Consider the following 25090-nt stretch of genomic DNA (forward strand, 5'->3'; position numbering starts at 1 on the left):
GTCACTCATTCTTGACCTAGACTAGATATGAATGCAGAACTTAGAATGAAAGGCTCTATGGGTTTATTTTGCCCTGAGCCTACACAGTCCCTAGAAAGTTCTTTAAATACTTTCAATCAAGGACTCAGAAAAATTTTTAAAAATAACCTTGCACATACAATTAGAAACTGGCATGTGGGGAATTAAATAGAAGAGGTGAAATTTTCTGTGGTTATCAGGGACTACTTGAAGGGAGGTGTTTTGAAGAAAATACCTCAGACTCTCAACACCCACACAAGGGGGTCTGACACGACTTGTTGACAGGAAGGCTGGCATGAGCTGAAGGGCAGAGACTCAGCAAGACACCTTCCTCATTTAGCAGGTCAGAGATAGAGACAAGGTTGGAAGGGTCTAGTACAGGAGTAGCTGTGTTATTACGATTTTAATGACTATTACAGAAACATAGGACAGGAAAATATTTTAAAACCATGTATGAAAGAATCCCTTATCATGTTTCTGTGTGAGTATGCTTGAGAAACAGATTAAAAATAAATTTTCACATATCTCTACAATAGTTCAAGTAATTCTAAAGATACCGTCAGGACACCAGATCACTGCTTCACTTTAGGCTGTGAAGTAGTGAAAAGGGAAAAGAGGTTTTGCTCACACGTCTTCAGGAAGCTCTTCTGATTCTTGCTGCCTGCATTGATCATTCGCATCTCTGGACTCCTGCTGCCAATACAGTCCGTGCTACATGTTTTGAATCTGTGGTTCTTCTACTTGTTACCTGGGTGACCTAAAGCAAGTTACCTAACTTCTCTCATCCTGTTTCCTCAGTGTCAAAATGAGAAAACTTATACCAATCTCATAGAGTTGCAATGAGAATGAACTTCAGTAATTGCAAAAGGACTTACAACAGTGCTTGGCACTTAGTGCTGTGGTTCTTGGCCCCTCTGCGTTCCCACTTCCTGTCTCTCAGAGACTGTGGTATTTGATATCCCCGCTGGGAACTATTTTAAGACCCACAAGAACTTAGAAATATCTGTTTCTGAGATTTCAACTATAAAATCATCACAATATAGATCAAACCACAGATATTCAAAGTCAATCTAAAGATATAAAATGACTCTTCTGGCATAATAAGCCCTGATCTATTGAATTAACTTTGTAAAAGAATGAATGTATAAGCAGCCATGGAAGCAAATCAGTGGCTTCATTAGAACTCATATGGAAGCAAGTGACAGAAGCCCAACTCAAATAACAACAACAATAATTATAATGACTTGTGTATTATTATGATTATTATTATTAATCAGATCACTTAGCTGAAAATCCAGTGGTGATCTTATTTGAGCTATAAACATACCAAGTATTCGAACAGTTTCATCAGAATTGCTCCTCTCTCCATTTCTCTGTTTTGCTTTCCTCTGTATTGGATTTATTATTAAGCAAACCCTCAACTGAGATAGTTGGTGACTCCTGGCAGCTCATATAGCCTTGGCTAGCACCATTATTATCCAAGTACTTACAAAGTCTTTGATCCACTGACATGGAATCCCATAAAATATCCCCAAGGAACCCACTTTACAGTAAACCAGGCAATGCTGTGGACACATAATAATGAGATAAATGTACTTGTCTGAGCACGTAACATGCTAATGGCAGCTGGCCTCATAAGCAGGGATATGACTGTTTGAAGGACACTGGCTTGTCATCCTGCCTTGAAAGGATGGGAGACCAACTTATATACGCTCTAGGACACCTTAGTACACTAAATTGATGACCATTGTGGGTGCTGGTGCTATTTTCACTGTTAAGAGAATATATGCATCTGGGAACTAAGGAGTAGAAATAGAAATGGCCTTACTCACCATCACTCCCAAGGACCCACCTGAGGAATTTTTGCTTCCTGTGCTACTATGTTAGTCTCTGTGTGTCTGAAGCATTGGTTCCCAGAGAGTATCTGTGCTTCCCATTTCCACAGCTTTATGCTGTGTGGGTCAAAAAGTCCTGGATTCCAGAAATGAACGCTTCCACCAGAAGACAGAGTAAGGGTCCCATTGAACTCTAAGCTACAGCTTCTGCCAAGTCAGTTCAAGCTGTTCATGCCAAGAGACCAGCAGGCCAGGAAAAGAGTCACCATTTTGGCATGGCTAGGATCCTGATCATCAGGTGGAGGTTGCCACAGGAAGGAGGAAGAGAAAAATACGTTTAGCACGCAGGTGGCCCAGGGCTGGTCCTTGACACTCCCCTGCTCTGTTGGAAACTACCAAGATAGCCTTGACCTGAGATGGGCATGGAGACCAAGGACAAAATTCTGTCTCCTCTCTACCCCAGGTATGACATCTAGCCCAGGAGAGGTACCAGCTGAGGGTGAGGGGCCTCTAGAATGTGTGGTAGGGGAGGGAGATGAAGGGTATCAGTTCTGGTCTTGAGACAGCTGCTGCCAGGAGAACTGTATGTAGTTCATTCCACTAACCTTCCTCTCATATGTTTCTTCTGCAACAGAGACCACGCCCACCCCAACACCAGAATCCTGGAGGCAATGACCCAAGATGGGTGAACTTTCTATGTGAAGTTAATGGATCCAGGTGCTACATGGGTGAGTTGTAGTGCGTGCTGAGCTACCCAGATGCCCCAGTACTGAACATGCGTGCTCCCACCACCACTGGGAGAACTGGCTGCTGAGTTCTTCCCACGGAATCACTCTCTGGGGTTTTCTCTTGACAAAGGGACTAACCTTACCAAAGATTACCCCTGTTAAATGCAGGGTAAAAGAGGTCTGATTCCCTTACCTCAATTCAGGGCAATCTGAACGGCCATCTCAGGACCAGAAGGGTCCTCTGTTGTAACCACACATCTGACCTCTTTCTCCGCCCAGTTGTGCCTCCCTCATTTGCTTATAGGTGATGTTACTGAGATCACGACCCAGAACACCTCCTGCATACTGATCTTCATCTCAGAGTCTGTTTTCCTAGGTCCCTGACCTGAGACAGTAGCTAACATCTATGGAAAAGCTTGCTATGTGCTAAATAATTCGCACGTTAACTCATTCAATGGGGATAAAAATAATATTATCCCCATACGTCAGATGAGAACCTTTCGGTTTAGAGAGGGTTAAATGACTTATGTGAAGTCTAATAAGATAATTTGAGAATTAGACTTGGGACAAATATATACTTCCGATTGATCTCTTATGGAAATCTGGAATTCCAGTAAGATTTTCATTATCTGCAAATGTATATGATGATCCATGACAGGTACTAAATTGTAATTGCTACGTTTCCATTTATATCACACGTGTTCTGAGACTACTAGTGAAAATACCTGGAGATTAACCAGTGACCATATCTCAATGGGCCTTTATGGTACCCTCATAAATTCCAAGGGTCAACTGTACTTATTGTGACCAAATTCTGGTATACAAGACTGGTGAAAGTTAAAAAAGAAAAGAAAGATATTAATATTTATTGACTATCTTCTTTGCTCTGTACTAGTGTTTTTCAAAATTATTTTACCTCAACTCATAGTAAGAAAAACATCTTTCATAGTGACCCAGTATATACATTTATGTGTATATATGTGTGTAAAAGAAACCAAAGCAAAAAAATTTGCTATCCAATATGCACCTCATTAATATGGCAATGATTTTATATTCTATTCGCCTGATTTTAAGCTAGTTGCTACCCACTATATTGATTTCAAATTAAATGACCATGAACAGTTTGAAAATCACTTCCCAATGCTAAGACTTTTCACATATATTTACTAATTTAGCTCTTCTAACAACCTTCCAAAGAACTTTTCACTATTATCATCCCATTTTTTCTCTAATGAGGTGCATGCTTTAACAACCATCCTGAGATCCTACAACTCATAAATGACAGAGCAGAAATGTAAACAGATTAAACTACTCAATTATACACATTTCAACCATCTTGGTCAGCATGCAAAATGCTTAAAAAGAAGAAGAGAACAGAGGAAAGAAATGAAGAAATATAGGTATTTTCTCCATCCATTTTCTTCTGCCTCTTACACCAGCTTCACTGTCAGTTCTAGGAAAGAGGTCCCACCTAAAAATATGCCCCAAACTCAGTGAAGATGCTGGTAACTAAAAGCAGATGGTGACCTAGCCATTCACTGTGAGAATTTGTGGAACTGAGCATGCAGCTCAAGAAAATTCACCTTCCTAGCTAACCAATGTTTTCTAATCTTTGGGCAGCAAGATATAGAGGTAAGGATGGTGTTGTTTCTCATCATTTTGGTTTTAGCACCATTTCTTCTGCTTCTTGAGAAGTAAAAGAACTATCAAGTCAATCAATACTCCTATCGACTCTTTTCTGGAAATCAGTTCAGTGAGAACATTTGCCCTGATGTAACTTAAATGCTTTATTCACTCTGGAATCTTACTGATAAATTCACGTGAATTGTGATATATTCTCTGAGCGTGCACAGGTTTTATGTTTGTTGGCATTTGAGGGAAAGATGAATTTGAGGGACAAAATTCTCTTAATCAGTTTTAACTTCTTAAGCAACACAATTCTCATAACCAATACATTGACATAAGATGCACAAAGCATCTTCCTCTCCATGCAGTTTTTTCTACTATTCCTCAGATACGTATTTTACAATGAAAATGTATACAGTGACGGTTAAAAAGAACTATAAATTTATATCTTTTTCAGTGGAGTGGTGGGGCAGAAACCAGTTTACATGGGATCATGTATGTAAGAAGAAAGAAAAATGGTAGACAAGTTTTTACAAAATCATGTATAGATTTAGTGTTATCTCCATCTATGTCTCAACAAAAATCATGTAAAACTGGCAAACAGATTTTTTTAATGAGCTAAAAGAAACAACAGGCAAGAATAGCCAAATCATTCTTTTTTTTTTAACATCTTTATTGGAGTATAATTGCTTTACAATGGTGTGTTAGTTTCTGCTTTATAACAAAGTGAATCAGTTATACATATACATATGTTCCCATATCTCTTCCCTCTTGCGTCTCCCTCCCTCCCACCCTCCCTACCCCACCCCTCTAGGTGGTCACAAAGCACTGAGCTGATCTCCCTGTGCTATGTGGCTGCTTCCCACTAGCTATCTATTTTACGTTTGGTAGTGTATATATGTCCATGCCACTCTCTCACTTTGTCACAGCTTACCCTTCCCCCTCCCCATATCCTCAAGTCGTTCTCCAGTAGGTCTGTGTCTTTATTCCCATCTTACTCCTAGGTTCTTCATGACCTTTTTTTTTTTTTTCCTTAGATTCCATATATATGTGTTAGCATACGGTATTTGTTTTTCTCTTTCTGACTTACTTCCCTCTGTATGACAGACTCTAGGTCCATCCACCTCACTACAAATATCTCAATTTCATTTCTTTTTATGGCTGAGTAATATTCCATTGTATATATGTGCCACATCTTCTTTATCCATTCATCTGTCAATGGACACTTAGGTTGCTTCCATGTCTTGGCTATTGTAAATAGAGCTGCAATGAAGATTGTGGTACATGACTCTTTTAAATTATGGTTTTCTCAGGGTATATGCCCAGTAGTGGGATTGCTGGGTCGTATGGCAGTTCTATTTTTAGTTCTTTAAGGAAACTCCATACTGTTCTCCATATTGGCCGTATCAATTTACATTCCCACCAACAGTGCAAGAGGGTTCCCTTTTCTCCACACCCTCTCCAGCATTTATTGTTTGCAAATTTTTTGAGCCAAATCATTCTTAAGGAAGAAAGAAAGTTTGTGTGCTCTGGGTGAGTGGACATTTGCCCTGGAACAGTTGTTTTTGAACATTAGTGTGTAATCAATAATAAAGAACACAGAGGCCTACATGTGTGTTGAAGTAAGACCCACGCCTCTGTATTTTCACCAAGATTCCGAGCTAATTTTAATACCCATCCAAGCTTGACAATCACAGGCCCAGTTGACAAGACAAATTATAAAAACTATAGCAATTAAAACAGGGTAGTGCCAGTATAGAAAAAGATAAAGAGAACAATAGAACAGAAAGCCTAGAAGCACACAGGACTATATACATGCTTGACATATAAAGGTGAATTGCAGATGGTGGGAAAGAAGAGACTACTCAAAACTGATGCTAGGAAGGTGTTATCTATATTAAAATAAAATTAGATTCCAAAGATCAACAAAATTTAAAGGGCAGTAAAGGCTAATAATAAAAAGCCAAAACTTTAGAACTTTTAGATGAAAGCAAAAGAGAATAACTTTATGTCCTATAGGACCTTAGGGTAAAGAAGGGTTTCTTAAAGACAGATTTTATAAGGAAAGCATGATAAAAATCTTTCTTTAAAAAACTTCTTCCATTTGCAACTATCTACAAGAAATCAGATGTTTCCAGATATTGCTCAGCCAAAACAAAAATATTGAAATTCATTGGAGGCTAAGACTTGTTCAAGAATATAGTTGTCATTCCTAACAAGAATTTTAAAAGTTTATTTTCTAATTGTATAAATAAATGTCCTGAAGTTCAATACATATGATACATTTATATTAATACTATGCTTTTACATACTCTCATTTTATATTAGATTTTAGTTTAACAAAAAAATCTTCTACTAATTTAAACCTCTTGCTTGACAAGCAAACCCAGGCCCAAAGAAGCTACTTAGCTTGCCCAAGATGACAGATTTAATTAGTCAAAACCAACTTGCCTGATGGAATAAAAACATTAAATAACTTTCTAGAATATTATTATTCCTTAAATCCTTCTCTTTCATTGTCTTACTGTTGTTATTATTAACCTCAGCATTAATAACATGAAAGTGAAATTATAAGGTCTTAAGTGGTGAATTTGGATTGTGATCATGAATAGGTACAGCCATTGAATAGCCAACAAAATAGAGTTGTAGAAGTCATTAAGTTTTGTGGCAAGAAATAAACCAGCAGTGTCTCTTTATTTACTTTCCCACGTAAAATTTCATTATTATTGGGGTTTTGAATGAGTTGCATCAATCACCTTTTCTTCCTCTCAAGATTCTGAACAAGTTGATAATTATACACAGGAAATACAAAGATGAAAATATCAATTTGATTACTGGTAAAGCTGGGCCAGAGAAGGCATTTTGGATACACGACCTCAAACTACGCCTCCTAAAATTTACCCCTACTCAGTCACAAGCATCAGTGGGATACAAAAGCCCTGGTCCTGGAAGCTTCCCCACAGAAGGAAGAAGAAAGAACACACAGACTGCTGGTAGGCAGACTGATCCCAGAGTGACAGCCAGAAGATGCAACACAATGCTCATGTCCCCATGCTTTTCCCACTCTTCCTCCTGTGGGGAGATAGAATATAAGAAACCTCCAAAATATTTATCCACCACATCTCTTTTTGAGAATGGAGCTGAGGGACCCTCACGGAAGCATAAGGCTGGTAAAATATGGTGCCCCTTTTATCAGCTGGGGTCATAACAAGTATCCAATAGAATACTTCAGATGGGAGGCTGAGGGGTTGAATGGATGGGCTTCTCACACGCTGTGGGCAGTGCTAAAGGAAAATGACAAAGGGTAGTGACAGTTCCCAAAGCTAGGAGCTGCACGTTGCATGCTCTTCTCTATCTAAGGACTGAAGGGCAAAGGGAAGACAGAGAAATGGTTACCAAAACATGGCAAAAGCTATGGTTGTAGGAGAGAGGAACAAAGCATCAGCTAGACCATGACCAGGCAGTGAGGAAATCAAGGGAAGAGGTAACATAACCTCCCTTTATCTACTCACCTTCAGGTCTCCTCCCAGTGCCACCTACCCTCCCCAGGGAGAACATCGTTGATGCAATCAGAGAAGTCAGTCTTCCAGGACAAAGGTCAGGGTGAAAAATGGTGGAAGTTACATCTGGAGTAGCAGAGAATACCAACACAGCCCCCAGGACATGTGAATGCAGCCCACAGAAGGGAACTTAAGCTATAATGGCTAAATAATATTATAGCAACCTGTCCTCAGGATCCAGTCATTAAGGGAGAATATTTATCAGGTCTCTAGACTCCAGTTGGTCAGACTGTGGCCAGATTAATCACAAAGAAGCACTGTATTCACAGGGCTTTTAATTTAAATTTTATTTTATTTAATGATTAAGATGAGAGTATGACTGAGATTCCTGATAATTTTTTAATTTTATTAAAGTATACTTGATTTACAATGTTGTGTTCATTTCTGCTGTACAACAAAGTGATTCAGTTATACATATGAGATTCCTGATAAATTTTTAATATCATCATACATAAGGTATGTTCTTATATTCATGAGCATTTATAAAATTCATGAAACAGTCATGGAGGTAGACTCGTTATAAGAAACACTTCCAATTACACATGTAAATGTGTGTCAAGACAAAGGGTTCCCAGTGAAAAGTTAACTTTGGTGCCCTGAAGAAGAAGATGATGGGGGTAGCAGGGGGGGATATCCTCAAACACATAGAATTTTCTCCCAAATTTAAGGTTACTTTGACCCAGCTCAGTTTTCTTCTCAAAGAATGCCAAGTCCACTTAGAAATTCCACTACTTAGGCCTGGATCCCACTCAGTCATTTCACCACTCCAGAAGTACTTAGCTAAAAGCTAGACTTCTGCCAACATGTTATCAATATTTTGTCAACATTTAAAATTTTCATCTTCAGGTGATTTACCTTTTAGAAAAAAAATCAACAGAAGAAGAAAACAAAATTTTCCCTAACAGATTAAGAATAGTGGAAGATCTAATTATTCTTTCTTCTAGGTAAAGTCTATACAAACTTAATTCCCAGGGAAGCATGGACCCTCTCTATCCTTTGCTCTAGCAGCTATATTCTAGCTCATCAACCACAAAAGCTCAGCTGAAGTCGTAGCTGAATGGTCTGCTATACCTCTTTCTGTAATCTCTCAACTGTTTCAGCCTATGTGCCATTTGCTTTCTTTGTGGCCCTGTCTAAAAGAGCAATGCAAAGTATATTCATTTTGAAATATCTGAGTTGTACTTCTAGCAGTTTCTAATTCAGTGACCATATAATTTTTTCAGGCATTATATATATTTTTCAATCTCTAAAAGGACATTCAGTATTGTATAAAGTGATTCACAATCAAAATTGAGAATTTTAAAACCCAGTTTGAGATAAAACAACAACAACAAATACCTATCGTCTTAAAGCCAAAGTCAAGAATCACTGCGGTTTATTCAATAACCTTCTACTCTTTCTGCAACATGCCAGGCAGAGTTCTGGTCCCAGAATATAAAGAGGAGAGATGGGGAGATATGATATAGACCCAATTTACCAGGAGAGACAATCCGGTATATAATTAATAATAATATACTGTATTGAACTCTATGTGTAGGCCTACCTATTTTCAATACCTTTTTTTTTTCTTTTTTACTAATAGACACTCAATTTTAATTATAGTAGTAATGTGATCAACTAAAAATGTTTAATTTCCTGGCCTGTCTTGCCCTGAGGTGCATGCAGTATTGTTCTGCCAATGAGATAAAGGCTGAAGTCCGTGGAGAGGTTATTGCTTCCTGAATAAGCAGTCAAAACCTCCCTAGAATATACAGCTTAGCTCCTTAGCCCTTTGTTCATTCCCTTTCTTCTCAAGAATGTGGAAAAGATACCAGGAAGTGTAGCAGCCATTGTCCAACTGTGAGGCAACAAGCCTGAGGACAAAATGCTATATCTAAGGATGGCAGAGCAGAAGTGTGAAAAAAGATAGGCTTCCTGATAATCTCCTTGATGACCCTGTATAACCTCCTCCCAGAATGTTTGTTGCATGAGGCAAATAAACTGCAATCTGTTTAAACCACTGCTAAGACAGGCTATGACAGAAGAATGCCTCGAGTCCTCTAAAATACAGAAGAGGGGACAAAGGGAGTTTTTCACAAGACACACTGGCATTTGAAATTTGAGCATCAGTGGAAGGAAGAGGCAGTAGAATCTAAGGTTAGGGGGAACTGGACTCAGAATGCTTGGGTTTATAACAATCTAGTTTCTGCTTTGTACCTACTCTTGTGTATATTTAATCTCTCTATACCTCAGTTTGCTCTTCTGTAGAAGGGTAACTTTTGTATCTACTTCATAGCATAGTTGTAAGCATAAAATAGTTAACACTGGTGACACTATTAAAACAATACAGTGCACATCATGTGGCAGGTGCATGTGGGAGTACAGGGGGCTGGACTGCTGTCCTAATAGCTACATTCCCAGAGGCAGTTGTATACTGTTCATATTGGCTGACTGTTATCAAATATTTCTAGATGGATCTGTATTATCAGTTAATTCACTCAGGATTAAGAAGGGCTGATCAAACAATATCCTTTCCTCAGGATTTGACTGAGCAATACGCAGTTTGAAGATTTTGCAGCTGTCAGATATATGCCATAGATGGATGCTGGAATAAGAACTTGGTTTTCATTCTGATGATTATTTATTATCCACATGTACCTCTCCTGTCTGCCACCTGCATCCTGTTATCAGTCAGTTCCTGTTAGATTGATCACCCGCTATTCTTTTATTTCTTCTGTTCGACCAAAGGTGTTTCTAACCCACTCTAGCTTCTGAATTCCTCCTGAGACCACTCCTGAGTTTCATGACTTTGCTTTAAAATGCACCCAGGATTTCGTTTTTATTTGGGTTTTTATTTGGGTAAGGCTTCATTGTGGTTTTTGTGGGTAGGATTTCATTGTGGTTTTTGTGGGTAGGATAGTTGAGGCCATGTAAACAGTTCAGGATTGGCTAGTTTGAATAAGTTCTGTGGACTCTGGACTATAAGGGCTGTTCCTAGTTGTCTAGTACCTGGCCCTGGGATGATTAGGGCACAGGAATATTGACTGATAGAGTGTAGAAGCTAGATAGAGGAGGTGATTCAGAGTATGGACTGGTTGGTTTGCATAGTTTATTTTCTCCAGAAATTATCTGGCCCTGGGAGGGCAGACTCTCCCTGATCAGTGATGACCCCAAGATATCAAAGTATCAGAAAATTAAAAAAAAAAAAAAGCTTAATACAGGCTTGGGCTCCAGTTTTGTATTTGTTGATTCATGTATTTCAATTGTGTGCTTTTTTATTTTTCTTCTGTGCCATGTAAATGTCCAGTTCTAATAATCTTACAAGTAAATAAGTTATACACTGTTAAAAACATATTTTTTCAAAAAAAAATTATTCAAGTGTTCAGATTGTTTTGGCTAGACTCTTTTGGGGTCTTTATTTTCCAAGGTAATTGCTATGATTTTCCATTGTGAAGAGGCAAGCTTAGTCAGTTAAGTCTTTGAATAAAGAGGTACTTTCCAGTTTGCATTTAAACAACATTAGTTGTAGTGCCTACACAGTTACTACAATTAGTCTAATATATATAATTATTCTGTATCATACACACACCCAGATACTGATCATCTCACCATCTTTCTCCATCTTTCTTCTGCATCTTCTTTTAGAAACCATATTGTATTTTAGCTGGGGGTGGGGAGGCAGTATAGCAAATCCCAAGATACAATACAAATATTTTTCTAATAAAATGCCATACTTTTTAAAGTGCCCTTTAATCTTCACTTTCCCTAAAGGACACATGTCTGCCCTATGTCCATCCCTAGTACATAACTCAAGGCTGGCACATAATAGAAACTCAATAATAAATATTTGTTGAAAGAATAGTGAAGAAATTAATGTAAATAATGAATAATAAATTAATGTAATATAATATGAGAATGAGCATATTTCCAGTTTGTGAGGAAGAAATTTCTCTAGAATTCTGCTAAATTACGTTGCTAAAGTTCACTTCTCCATTTCTTGTGGACACAGAAAGATATGTCAAGAACAGTCACATCAACCAATATAGTACGATTTAAATCACTGCTCTTCAATTTTCCCTACCAAAACTCCCAATACTCCCAAATCACAATCCAGCCAAAACTCCCAAATCATGAACTCTTATTAATTTGACTTTGTATTTTTACAACTCAGGTGAGGTTATAAAGCTCTGTTAGTCCATGGTCTCATTTAAACTTCACAACCACCTTGGGGGGTAATTAGGACAAGCTTATGCTCCCATCAGCCCAGGGATTTACACACTCATCAGCTCAATATTTTGAGCCTCAAAAAAAAAATCATCTTAGGGGTGATTGGGAATTGGACCCTTCATTAGGCTACCATACTCAGAAATCTCAACAATGGAAAAGGCAGCTCAAATTATCCTGTCCACCTACATCTTATATAAAAAAGAAAACTTTTGCTCAAAAGCCTAAATAATACACTTAAAGAGCCAGTGAGCACCAGGGCAGTGATTGAAGTTCAAATTGCCTTCTTTTCTTTAATCCACCTGGTTGAATGGTCTGTTAAAATTAATACAGTAAAAAAATTGCTGGCTTTAGCTTCTTTGAAGTCATCAATGTAAGTATTGTGCCCTTTCTCCCTCTGTGTCTTTCTCACTTCAGGAGATTTCCTACAGCCCCATGCCCTCAGTTTCTCTCTATTTTCCATAACTTGAAAAGCAATCTAATAAACTCATTCACTAGCTCTCCAGCAGTAAAAGCCCTGTTTTGTAGATTTTGCCAATTTCTGTGATGTAAATACTCCCATCATTGCCAGTTTCAAGGATGACTGTCTTTAACAATGGGATTACAAAATTTCTGAAAAATTAATAATAATAAAAATTCCGATAATTATCTATCACCATTCTGAAAGGCATTTGTATTTACTAAGGCAGTGCTACTGCCCAAAGTATGGTCCCCCTGGGAGCATCACATCACCTGGAAGATAGTTGGAAGTGTAAATTCTTGGACCTCGCTCCAAAGTTGAATCAGAAACTCTGATCACGGGGCTCAGGAATTTCTATTTTAACAAGCATTTAGGTTATTCTTACACATACTTAGGTTCGAGAAGCATGGTATTAGTTTGCTAGGTTTGCCATAAAAAAGTACTATAGACTAGATATCTTAAACAACAACTTCCTCATAGCTCTGGTAGCTAGAAGACCATGATCAGGGTATCAGCAGGTTTGGTTTCATTCTGACGTCTCTTTCCTTGGCTTTTGTAGATGGTTGTCTTCTCCTTTTGTCTTCACATCGTCTTTTCTCTGGGTGTCTGTATTCTAATCTCCTCTTCCTGTAAGGACAAAAGTCATATTGGATTGAGGCTCACATCAGTGACCTCACTGAACTTTGCTAGGGGTTAGGACTTTAACATATGAATCTGGGTACACAATTCAGACCATAAGAGTGTCCAATAAGTATCTCTTACATAAATGAATAAAAATAAGATGGGAGGGAGAAAAGAGCCAATCATTGACAGACAAGGATCCACATATTAATCTAACTACTACTGAATATGGGCTTCATCAATAAGTTAGTGAGCAGAGAATGGTAGTAATTATCAAAAGCACTTAGTAGCTATATGAAAAAATTTGCACCAGCATGTGATTTTAGTTTTTATTAACTACTGTTTTTTTAAATAAAAAACTATTTTAGTTTTTATTAACTACTATTACTGTTTTATTAACTAGTTTTTATTAACTAGTTAATCAGAGTTAGATAGACCACTTGGACATACTTGCACTGAGCAGATTTAATTGATACTTGGTATCATCATTTTCGTGCCCAAGTTCAGCAGACCAGGTAAGCTCCATTGCAAAAAGGGAGCTAAAGATGGCCTCTTTCTGTTTGTTGTCCTTCTTCTTACAATGTCAGGCATTAAGAACTGTTTTGCAAGACCCATATATACCCAGACACACAAATACATAAAATAAAAGGGGGGAATAATACATGTTCTGTTTTTGTTACAATTCAGTCTGCTATTTAGGGTCACTCGTTTATTAAACTCTGATTCTGGAATATTTAATAATTCTACTTTGTCAGACTCATTGAAATGTGTCCAGGAGGGGCATTTGGGGTACTTTATCCTAAAAGAAGTAATGCTTTAAATTTACATATAGCATTGCATTAGCAATCTCATGTTCTGAAATTGTTCATGATAAAATTATATTCTCAGAGTTTTCCAGCATATTCTTCAAGATTGTTTTTGTGAACATATCTTGAATCCTTGCACATGTAGAATCATTTTAAGTCTTAGTGCCATTCCTATCTTAAGTGTTTTCATATTTTGTACATGAAGGAGGGCAAGTATGAAAATGATCATTTATCTTTAAAAAATTAAGGTAAAATTAACAAATATCACTCTATGATCCCAAAATTTGTCAGGTGGCTTCAAAGAGAAAAAAAATAACACATCATCATTAGCAAACTCCCCAGGCAGAAACTCTGACATATTGCCTTTGATTAAATCTGATGCATCACATGCTTTTTGTAACTAGATCTGACCGATAGTTCCCATGGCATATCAGCCCAAAACTCTTCAAATACTACAGTGCAACTCGCCTTTCTAATATAGGGCACAAATTTTCTCAAACAAGGATAAACGGTTTTCTCATTCTCCCTAGGAATTCCTGAAAAAAGAACCCTAGCATCCCAGAGGTAGAAAGGATATTGGTGTTCGTGTAGTTCAATTTCCCATTTAATCAGGTATTCCCTCTACACTACCCCTAACAAGCTGTCAGCAGTCTTTCCTTGCACACTTTCTATGACAATGCAATTGCTGCCTTTGCAGAACCCCATTGGCACTGTCTGCATTATAGGGCAGCACTAAATTGCTGACTCACACACAAATTATAAATTGGATACTTGAACCCCACTTTCAGAACCTTTTATATCTTCTCTTCTGAATTAAAAAAAAACTAAATATGCCTTAAATAATGTTTTAACGCCTCTTTACCCTCAATACAGAAACATATTTATGATACAGCAATAAATACGTAAAAAATAAAGCCTTGCCATGAATCTGTGCTACATCAGCTACTGTCTTAGCTTTCTTCTTCTATAATATTCTGGAAAAGAATATCATATGCTTGGTTTTACTTCCTCACTTTCCCTTAAGTTTGGAGGCAGTTGAGCTTCCACCCCACAACATCACTGAAACCATTATCCTCAGTCTTATCCCTCTACATTTCTAAAACATCTATATACTCCTGGTTCCACATTTCTTTCTAAAATGTTCTTCTCTCTTGTCTCCTCTGACACAATTCTTTATTCCCACCCATGTCCCCAGTCACTCCATTGCAGTATTCTTCTTGTATTTATCTTGCTTATTCACTCCTTTATACTTACCCAGGTTTATCTCTTCTATTTTCTCCTTATTTTTAAGCAAAAAAAAAGAAAAATGGCCTTTAGGATGTTATGAAACCCAAAAAAACTGTATCCAAAATTTTGTATCTGTATGTGTGTGTATATTTCTAGAACTAAAAATATTTACTGAGTACTCAAAGTTTTCTTGAAATGAAATTCTACCTTGCTCCTTGCATAAGTGCTTCCATTCCTATGACATCAGCTGCCTCCTGTACCCATCACTAGGCAACTCCACTGATATCTCTCAAGTGCCTCAAACACAATAGTACAGAAGCAAATCACTATCTTACCTCCACCACTAAATTTGCCTCTCATATGTCATTTGCTGTCTTTATAAATTCCAACACTATCCATCCAGTTGTCCAAAATACAAACCAAGTAGTAATCCATAGCCCCTCCTCCCTACTCTCCACATCCAATTGGTGATGAAGTCCTCTCAACTAGACCTCTTCAGCGTCTTCAGAATTCATTGCCTCTCCATGTCTATACACTGCCTTACTTTAGGGTGCCATCATTTCTCAAGTCACTTAGTCTAACAGATCCCTAACTGATATCCCTGTCCCAAATTTACTTTTCTCCAATCCATTCCAATCCATTCTCTACATTTCTGCTAAGTGTTTAATGCCAATGCCCGTATCTGCTTTTTTTTTTTTTTTTTTTTTTTTGCAGTATGCGGGCCTCTCACTGCTGTGGCCCCTCCCCTTGCGGAGCACAGGCTCTGGACGCGCAGGCTCAGAGGCCATGGCTCACGGGCCCAGCCGCTCCGCGGCATGTGGGATCCTCCCGGACTGGGGCACGAACACGTGTCCCCTGCATCGGCAGGCAGACTCTCAACCACTGCGCCACCAGGGAAGCCCCAGTGCCCGTATCTGATCTAGGCACTTGGCTATTTAAACTCCCTTTATAGCTTCCAGCTGTCTTCAGGGTAAAATCCATATGTCTTAGAATAGTATGCAAAGCTTTTCTTTACTTCTGCCTGAATGTTGAGCTAATCTCTTGCCACTCTCACCTTCCTATCTCTTGCTTTTCTCCTTCTAGTGCCCCCTTACTCCAAGTATTCCCTGCTACCCTCTCCATCCCCAGTCATATGGCTAACTCCTACATATTCTTCAAAACTCAGCTCGGATATCACATCATACATTCTTTTCTTTAGTTGTTCAACAAATGTTTATTAGGAGCCATCTCTTTGCTAGATATCATGCAGACATAGTATGAATAAGATAGACCTAATCCTTTCCCTCCTAGAATTTATCTTCTATATGGAAAAGCATTCATACCAATTAGTGCATAATTAGTTGTTTTATTAAAACAACAGTAAGTTATTTTAGAAGTAAATATAAGGTATACTGAGAACGTGATTATGGTCCTGATCTAGTCTGGGATATCAGGGGAAACTTTCCCACGGAAATCACATTTAAGCTGAGATTTGAAAGATTTATAGTTGTTCCTGGGTGACAGAAGGGAAGGATTCCAGGTGCACTATGCAGAGGTCTTGAAGCAGAAACGTTCATGTTGTACTGGAGGAACTACAATATGGCTGCAGCCCAGCGTGTAAGATATCAAGTGACACAATTTGAGTCTGGAGACTTAGGAAGGGCCCAGATTATGCTGAGATTCTGGAATCTTGCTAATGATTTAAGTCTTACTATAAGAATATTAAGTAACCCCAAAAGGGTTTTAAGTAGGCTAGTGATACTATTAGATACACCTTTTTATCACTCTAACTTCTGTTCACAGAATGGATGGGCTACATGGAAAGAGTAGATACAAAGAGAGCTTTCAGGAAATTAGTGTAAGAGTTCAGGCGAGATGTGATGTTGACTTACACCAAATTAGTGCTGTTGCAGTTAGAAAACAGAAAAATATGAAAGTTGTTTGGAAGGTAAAACTAACAGTACTTGATAAAGGACATATAAGGCAGTTAAAGGAAAAGGATATTAAGGGTAACACCTACGTTTCTAGCTTGTTCAACCATGTGGATGGTTATGCCATTCACTGATACAAGCAACACTGAAAGAGGGGCAAGTTTCATGGGACAGTCATTAGTGCAGTTTCCAACACATTAAGCTTGGAGGTGATGTTAAGTAAGCAAACCTGGAGGGCAAAAGTAGTAATGTCAAAGTTAAAGACATTAATTTAAGAGTAAATGTATGGGTGGTAATTAAATTCAGAGCTGTCATCAGCCCAAAATATAAAACAATAATAATAAAATTAATAATAATAGCTAATATTTATCAAGATTTTACTACTAAGCCATTTCTTAATGGCTTAGCAGATATTAAGTCCTCACAAAAGCCTATTGGCACTATGATTATTATCCCCATTTTACAGATAAGAAATGTGAGGCTCAGAGAGATTGATGGTCACAGAGTGAGTTAAGTGACAGAGTATGGATTCAAACACAGGCAATGACAGCTATTTAAGTCATCAAGATGGAAGAATAAGAATTCCCATCACTCCTTGCCCAACGGAAACACTAACAATGATATATGGACCAAAATACCTTTATGAGAAGTACAGAATCCAGCTAAAAATTATAGTACCTTAGACAAGATCAAAATTGAGCAGATACTTTGAAATAGGTAGCAGACCTGTTTAAGATGAAAACAAAGTAGTATATACCAAGACACCCTATAATCACACTGTCAAATGTCAAAGATAATTTAAAAGCAGCAAAAGAAAAGCAACTAATCACATACAATGTGATTTCTCAGCAGAAACCTTGTAGGCCAGAAGGAAATGGGATGATATATTCAAAGAAATATATGTTCTGAAAGAAAAAAACTGCCAACCAAGAATACTATACATGGCAAAACTCTCCTTCAAAAATTAGGCCACCATGACTTTAATACATCCACACAAAGACACTGCAAGAAAGGCAAACTACAGGGCCAATATCCCTGATGAATGTAGAGGCACAAAACCTCAACAAAATACTAGCAAACTGAATTTAGTAGCAATTAAATGGATCATAAACCATGGTCAAGTGGAAATTATCTCTGAGATATAAGGATGTTTTACCATACACGAATCAATAAATGTGGTTCACCACATTAACAGAATTATAAATTAAAATCCCATAATCATCTCAATAATAGATGCAAAAAAAGTCTTGACCAAATCCAGCATCCTTTCATGATTAAAAAACCCTTAACAAGCTAGGTATAGAAGGCATTTACTGCAACATAATACAGGCCGTATGTGAAAAGCTGACAGCTAACATCATACCCAACAGTGAAAAACTGAAAGTTTTTCTTCTATGATCAGGAACAAGGCAAGAATGCCCACTTACCGGTTCAATTTAACATAGTACTGGAAATCCTAACTAGAGCAATTTGGTAAGAAAAAGAAATACAAGGCATACAAATTAGAAAAGAAGAAGTAAAATCAGCTCTGTTTGCAGATGACAGGATCTATGTAGAAAAACCTAAAGACTTCACACCCACACAAAAAAAGTTAGAACTAATAAAAAAAAAACTGAGTAAAATTGCAGAATACAAAATCAGTGTCCAAAAATCAGTTGTATTTCCGTACAATAACAAGGGACTATCTGAAAAGGAAATCAGGAAAACAATCCCACTTACGATAACACCAAAAAGAACAAAATACTTAGGAATAAACTTAACTGAAGAGGTGAAAGATGTACACTGAAAACTATAAAACACTAATGAAAGAAATGAAAGAAGATATAAATAAATGGAAACACATCCCCTGTTCATGGATTAGAAGACAATACTGTTAAAAAGTCCATACTACCCAAAACAATCTACGTTCAATGCAACTATCAAAATCTCAATAGGTATTTTTCACAGAAATAGAAAAAGCAATCCTAAAATTCATTTGAAAACACAAAGGACCCTGAAGAGCCAAAGGAATCTTAAGAAGACCAGACCTGGAGGCATCACACTTCATGATTTCAAAATCTATTACAAAACTACAGTAACTTTAAAATTATGATACTAGCATAAAAGCAGACATATAGACCAACGAAAAATGATACAATTCAGAAATAGACCCAAGCATACATGGTCAACTTATCTTCAACAAGGGTGCCAAGAATATATAGTACAGAAAGGATAATCTCTTCTACAAAATCATGTTGGAAAAAGCTGGATAACTACCTACAAAAGAATGAAATTGGACCCTTATTTATTTACAAAAATAAACTCAAAATAGATTACATATTCAAACATGAGACCTGAAAATGTAAAACTCCTAGAAGAAAATATAGGGGGAAAGCTTTATGACATTAGTCTTAGCAAGGATTTCTTGGATATGATACCAAAAGCATAAGCAACAAAAGCAAAAATAAATAAGTGGGACTACATCAAACTAAAAACTTCTACACTGCAAAGGAAACAATCAGCAGAGTGAAAAGGCAATCAGAAGAATGGGAGAAATAGCTAAAAACCATATACCTGATAAACAGTTAATATTTAAAATATTTAATAAACTCTTACAACTTAATAGCAAAAACAAAACAAATTTCTAAAATGGGCAAAGGACTTAAATGAACATTTCTCCAAAGAAGACATAAAATGGCCAACAGGTATATGAAAAAATGCTCAACATCACTAATAATCAGGAAAATTCAAATCAAAACCACAGTGAGGGCTTCCCTGGTGGCGCAGTGGTTGGGAATCCGCCTGCCAATGCAGGGAACGTGGGTTCGAGCCCTGCTCCGGGAAGATCCCACATGCTGAGGAGCAACTAGCCCCATGTCCCACAATTTCTGAGCCTGCGCTCTAGAGCTAGCAAGCCACAACTACTGAGCCCATGTGCCACAACTACTGAAGCCCATATGCCTAGAGCCCATGCTCTGCAACAAGAGAAGCCCCCACTGTGAGAAGCCCGCGCACAACAAGGAAGACCCAACGCAGCCAAAAATAAATAAATAAAATAAATAAATATATTTTAAAAAAACCCACAGTGAGATATCACTGCACACCTGTTAGAATGGCTATTATCAAAAAAAAAAATAAAGTTAAGGCAAGGATATGGAGAACTTGGAATCCTTGTACAATGTTGGTGAGAATATAAAATGGTGCAGCCACTATGAAAAACAGTACGGAACTATCTCTAAAAATTAAAAAATAAAACTACCATATGATCCAGCAATCCCACTTCTGGGTAGATATACAAAAGAATTGAAATCAAGATCTCGAAGAGGTATCTGCACTCCTGTGTTCACCACAGCATTTTTCACAACAGTCAAGATATGGCAACAGCCTAAATATTCATTGATGGATGAATGGATAATGAAATTGTGGTAGATATATACAGTGGAATACCACTCAGCCTTAGAAAAGAAGGAGATCTTGCCATTTGCAACAACCTGATGAACCTGGAGAACACTATGCTAAGTGAAATAAGCCAGTCACAGAAGGGTGAAGAAAACATGATTCCATTATATGAGGAATATAAAATAGACAGACTCATAGAAACAGAAAATAGAACAGTATTGCCAAGGGCTTGGGAGGGGGCCATGGGGAGTTGCTGTTCAAAAACATTCAGTCTTGCAAGTTGCATAAGTTCTAAAGATCTGCTATACAGTATTGTGATTATAGTTAACATTACTTTACTGTACACTTAAAATTTTTTAAAGGATATATCTCATGTTGTATTCTTACCACAAAAACAAACAAACAAAAACACAGATACACAGGCAGTGTCACTCCAAAGCACAAACTCATAAACACTAACCCATTATGGCATATAAAAGGCACAAAAGAAGTATTTTCTTTTTTTTTTTTTAACATCTTTATTGGGGTATAATTGCTTTACAATCGTGTGTTAGTTTCTGCTTTACGACAAAGTGAATCAGTTATACATATACATATGTTCCCATATCTCCTCCCTCCCGCGTCTCCCTCCCTCCCACCCTCCCCATCCCACCCCTCCAGGCGGTCACAAAGCACCGAGCCGATATCCCTGTGCCATGCGGCTGCTTCCCACTAGCTATCTACCTTACCTTTGGTAGTGTATATATGTCCATGCCTCTCTCTCGCCCTGTCACAGCTCACCCTTCCCCCTCCCCATATCCTGAAGTCCGTTCTCCAGTAGGTCTGTGTCTTTATTCCTGTCTTACCCCTAGGTTCTTCATGACACTTTTTTTTCTTAAATTCCATATATATGTGTTAGCATACGGTATTTGTCTTTCTCTTTCTGACTTACTTCCCTCTGTATGACAGACTCTATGTACATCCACCTCATTACAAATAGCTCAATTTCGTTTCTTTTTATGGCTGAGTAATATTCCATTGTATATATGTGCCACATCTTCTTTATCCATTCACCTGTTGATGGGCACTTAGGTTGCTTCCATCTCCAGGCTATTGTAATAGAGCTGCAATGAACATTTTGGTACATGACTTTTTTTGAATTTTGGTTTTCTCAGGGTATATGCCCAGTAGTGGGATTGCTGGGTCATATGGTACTTCTATTTGTAGTTTTTTAAGGAACCTCCATACTGTTCTCCATAGTGGCTGTACCAATTCACATTCCCACCAGCAGTGCAAGAGTGTTCCCTTCTCTCCACACCCTCTCCAGCATTTATTGTTTCTAGATTTTTGATGATGGCCATTCTGACTGGTGTGAGATGATATCTCATTGTAGTTTTGATTTGCATTTCTCTAATGATTATTGATGTTGAGCATTCTTTCATGTGTTTTTTAGCAGTCTGTATTTCTTCTTTGGAGAAATGTCTATTTAGGTCTTCTGCCCATTTTTGGATTGGGTTTTTTGTTTTTTGTTATTGAGCTGCATGAGCTGCTTGTAAATTTTGGAAATTAATCCTTTGTCAGTTGCTTCATTTGCAAATATTTTCTCCCATTCTGAGGCTTGTCTTTTGGTCTTGTTTATGGTTTCCTTTGCTGTGCAAAAGCTTTGAAGTTTCATTAGGTCCCATTTGTTTATTTTTGTTTTTATTTCCATTTCTCTAGGAGGTGGATTAAAAAGGATCTTGCTGTGATTTATGTCATAGAGTGTTCTGCCTATGTTTTCCTCTAAGAGTTTAATAGTTTCTGGCCTTACATTGAGGTCTTAAATCCATTTTGAGCCCATTTTTGTGTATGGTGTTATGGAGTGATCTAATCTCATACTTTTACATGTACCTGTCCAGTTTTCCCAGCACCACTTATTGAAGAGGCTGTCCTTTCTCCACTGTACATTCCTGCCACCTTTATCAAATATAAGGTGTCCATATGTGTGTGGGTTTATCTCTGGGCTTTCTATCCTATTCCATTGATCTATCTCTCTGTTTATGTGCCAGTACCATACTGTCTTGATTACTGTAGCTTTGTAGTATAGTCTGAAGTCAGGGAGCCTGATTCCTCCAGCTCCGTTTTTCGTTCTCAAGATTGCTTTGGCTATTCGGGGTCTTTTGTGTTTCCATACAAATTGTGAAATTTTTTGTTCTACTTCTGTGAAAAATGCCAGTGGTAGTTTGATAGGGATTGCATTGAATCTATAGATTGCTTTGGGTAGTAGAGTCATTTTCACAATGTTGATTCTTCCAATCCAAAAACATGGTATATCTCTCCATCTATTTGTATCATCTTTAATTTCTCTCATCAGTGTCTTATAATTTTCTGCATACAGGTCTTTTGTCTCCTTAGGTAGGTTTATTCTTAGATATTTTATTCTTTTTGTTGCAGTGGTAAATGGGAGTGTTTTATTGATTTCATTTTCAGATTTTTCATCACTAGTATGTAGGAATGCCAGAGATTTCTGTGCATTAATTTTGTATCCTGCTACTTTACCAAATTCATTGATTATCTCTAGTAGTTTTCTGGTAGCATCTATAGGATTCTCTATGTATAGTATCATGTCGTCTACAAATAGTGACCACTTTACTTCTTCTTTTCCGATTTGGATTCCTTTTATTTCCTTTTCTTCTCTGATTGCTGTGGCTAAAACTTCCAAAACTATGTTGAATAAGAGTGTTGAGAGTGGGCAACCTTGTCTTGTTCCTGATCTTAAACTGAAATGCTTTCAGTTTTTCACCATTGAGGATGATGTTGGCTGTGGGCTTGTCATATATGACCTTTATTATGTTGAGGAAATTTCCCTCTATGCCTACTTTCTGCAGGGTTTTTATCATAAATTGGTGTTGAATTTTGTCAAAAGCTTTCTCTGCATCCACTGAGATGATCATATGGTTTTTCTCTTTCAATTAGTTAATATGGTTTATCATATTGATAGACTTGCATATATTGAAGAATCCTTGCATTCCTGGAATAAACCCCACTTGATCATGGTGTATGATCCATTTAATGTGCTATTGGATTCTGTTTGCTAGTATTTTGTTGAGGATTTTTGCATCTATGTTCATCAGTGATATTGGCCTGTAGTTTTCTTTCTTTGTGACATCCTTGTCTGATTTTGGTATCAAGGTGATGGTGGCCTCGTAGAAGGAGTTTGGGAGTGTTCCTCCCTCTGCTATATTTTGGAAGAGTTTGAGAAGGATAGGTGTTAGCTCTTCTCTAAATGTTTGATAGAATTCGCCTGTGAAGCCATCTGGTCCTGCACTTTTGTTTGTTGGAAGATTTTTAATCACAGTTTCAATTTCAGTGCTTGTGTTTGGTCCGTTCATATTTTCTAGTTCTTCCTGATTCAGTCTTGGCAGGTTGTGCATTTCTAAGAATTTGTCCATTTCTTCCAGATTGTCCATTTTATTGGCATAGCGTTGCTTATAGTAATCTCTCATGATCTTTTTTATTTCTTCAGTGTCAGTTGTTACTTCTCCTTTTTCATTTCTAATTCTATTGATTTGAGTCTTCTCCCTTTTTTTCCTGATGAGTCTGGCTAATGGTTTATCAATTTTGTTTATCTTCTCAAAGAACCACCTTTTAGTTTTATTGATCTTTGCTATTGTTTCCTTCATTTCTTTTTCATTTATTTCTGATCTGATTTTTATGATTTCTTTCCTTCTGCTAACTTGGGGGTTTTTTTGTTCTTCTTTCTCTAATTGCTTGAGGTTCAAGTTTAGGTTCTTTATTCAAGGTTTTTCCTGCTTCTTAAGGTGGGCTTTTATTGCTATAAACTTCCCACTTAGAACTGCTTTTGCTGCATCCCATAGGTTTTGGGTCGTTGTGTCTCCATTGTCATTTGTTTCTAGGTATTTTTTGATTTCCTCTTTGATTTCTTCAGTGATCACTTCGTTATTAAGTAGTGTATTGTTTAGCCTCCAAGTGTTTGTATTTTTTACAGGTCTTTTCCTGTAATTGATATCTAGTCTCATAGCGTTGTGGTCGGAAAAGAGACTTGATACAATTTCAATTTTCTTAAATTTACCAAGGCTTGATTTGTGACCCAAGATATGATCTATCCTGGAGAATGTTCCATTGGCAGTTGAGAAAAATGTGTATTCTGTTGTTTTTGGATGGAGTGTCCTATAAATATCAATTAAGTCCATCTTGTTTAATGTATCATTTAAAGCTTGTGTTTCCTTATTTATTTTCATTTTGGATGATCTGTCCATGGGTGAAAGTGGGGTGTTAAAGTCCCCTACTATGAATGTGTTCCTGTCGATTGCCCCTTTTATGGCTGTTAGTTTTTGCCTTATGTATTGAGGTGCTCCTATGTTGGGTGCATAAATATTTACAATTTTTATATCTTCTTCTTGGCTCTATCCCTTGATCATTATGTAGTGTCCTTCTTTGTGTCTTGTAATAGTCTTTATTTTGAAGTCTATTTTGTCTGATATGAGACTTGCTACTCCAGCTTTCTTTTGGTTTCCATTTGCATGGAATATCTTTTTCCATCCCCTCACTTTCAGTCTGTATGTGTCTCTAGGTCTGAAGTGGGTCTCTTGTAGATAGCATATATATGGGTTTTGTTTTTGTATCCATTCAGCCAATCAGTGTATTTTGGTGGGAGCATTTAGTCCATTTACATTTAAGGTAATTATCGATATGTATGTTCCTATTCTCATTTTCTAAATTGTTTTGGGTTCGTTATT

The sequence above is a fragment of the Globicephala melas genome, chromosome 5, assembly GCF_963455315.2.
Source record: "Globicephala melas chromosome 5, mGloMel1.2, whole genome shotgun sequence".
In the NCBI taxonomy this organism is placed as follows: Eukaryota; Metazoa; Chordata; class Mammalia; order Artiodactyla; family Delphinidae; genus Globicephala; species Globicephala melas.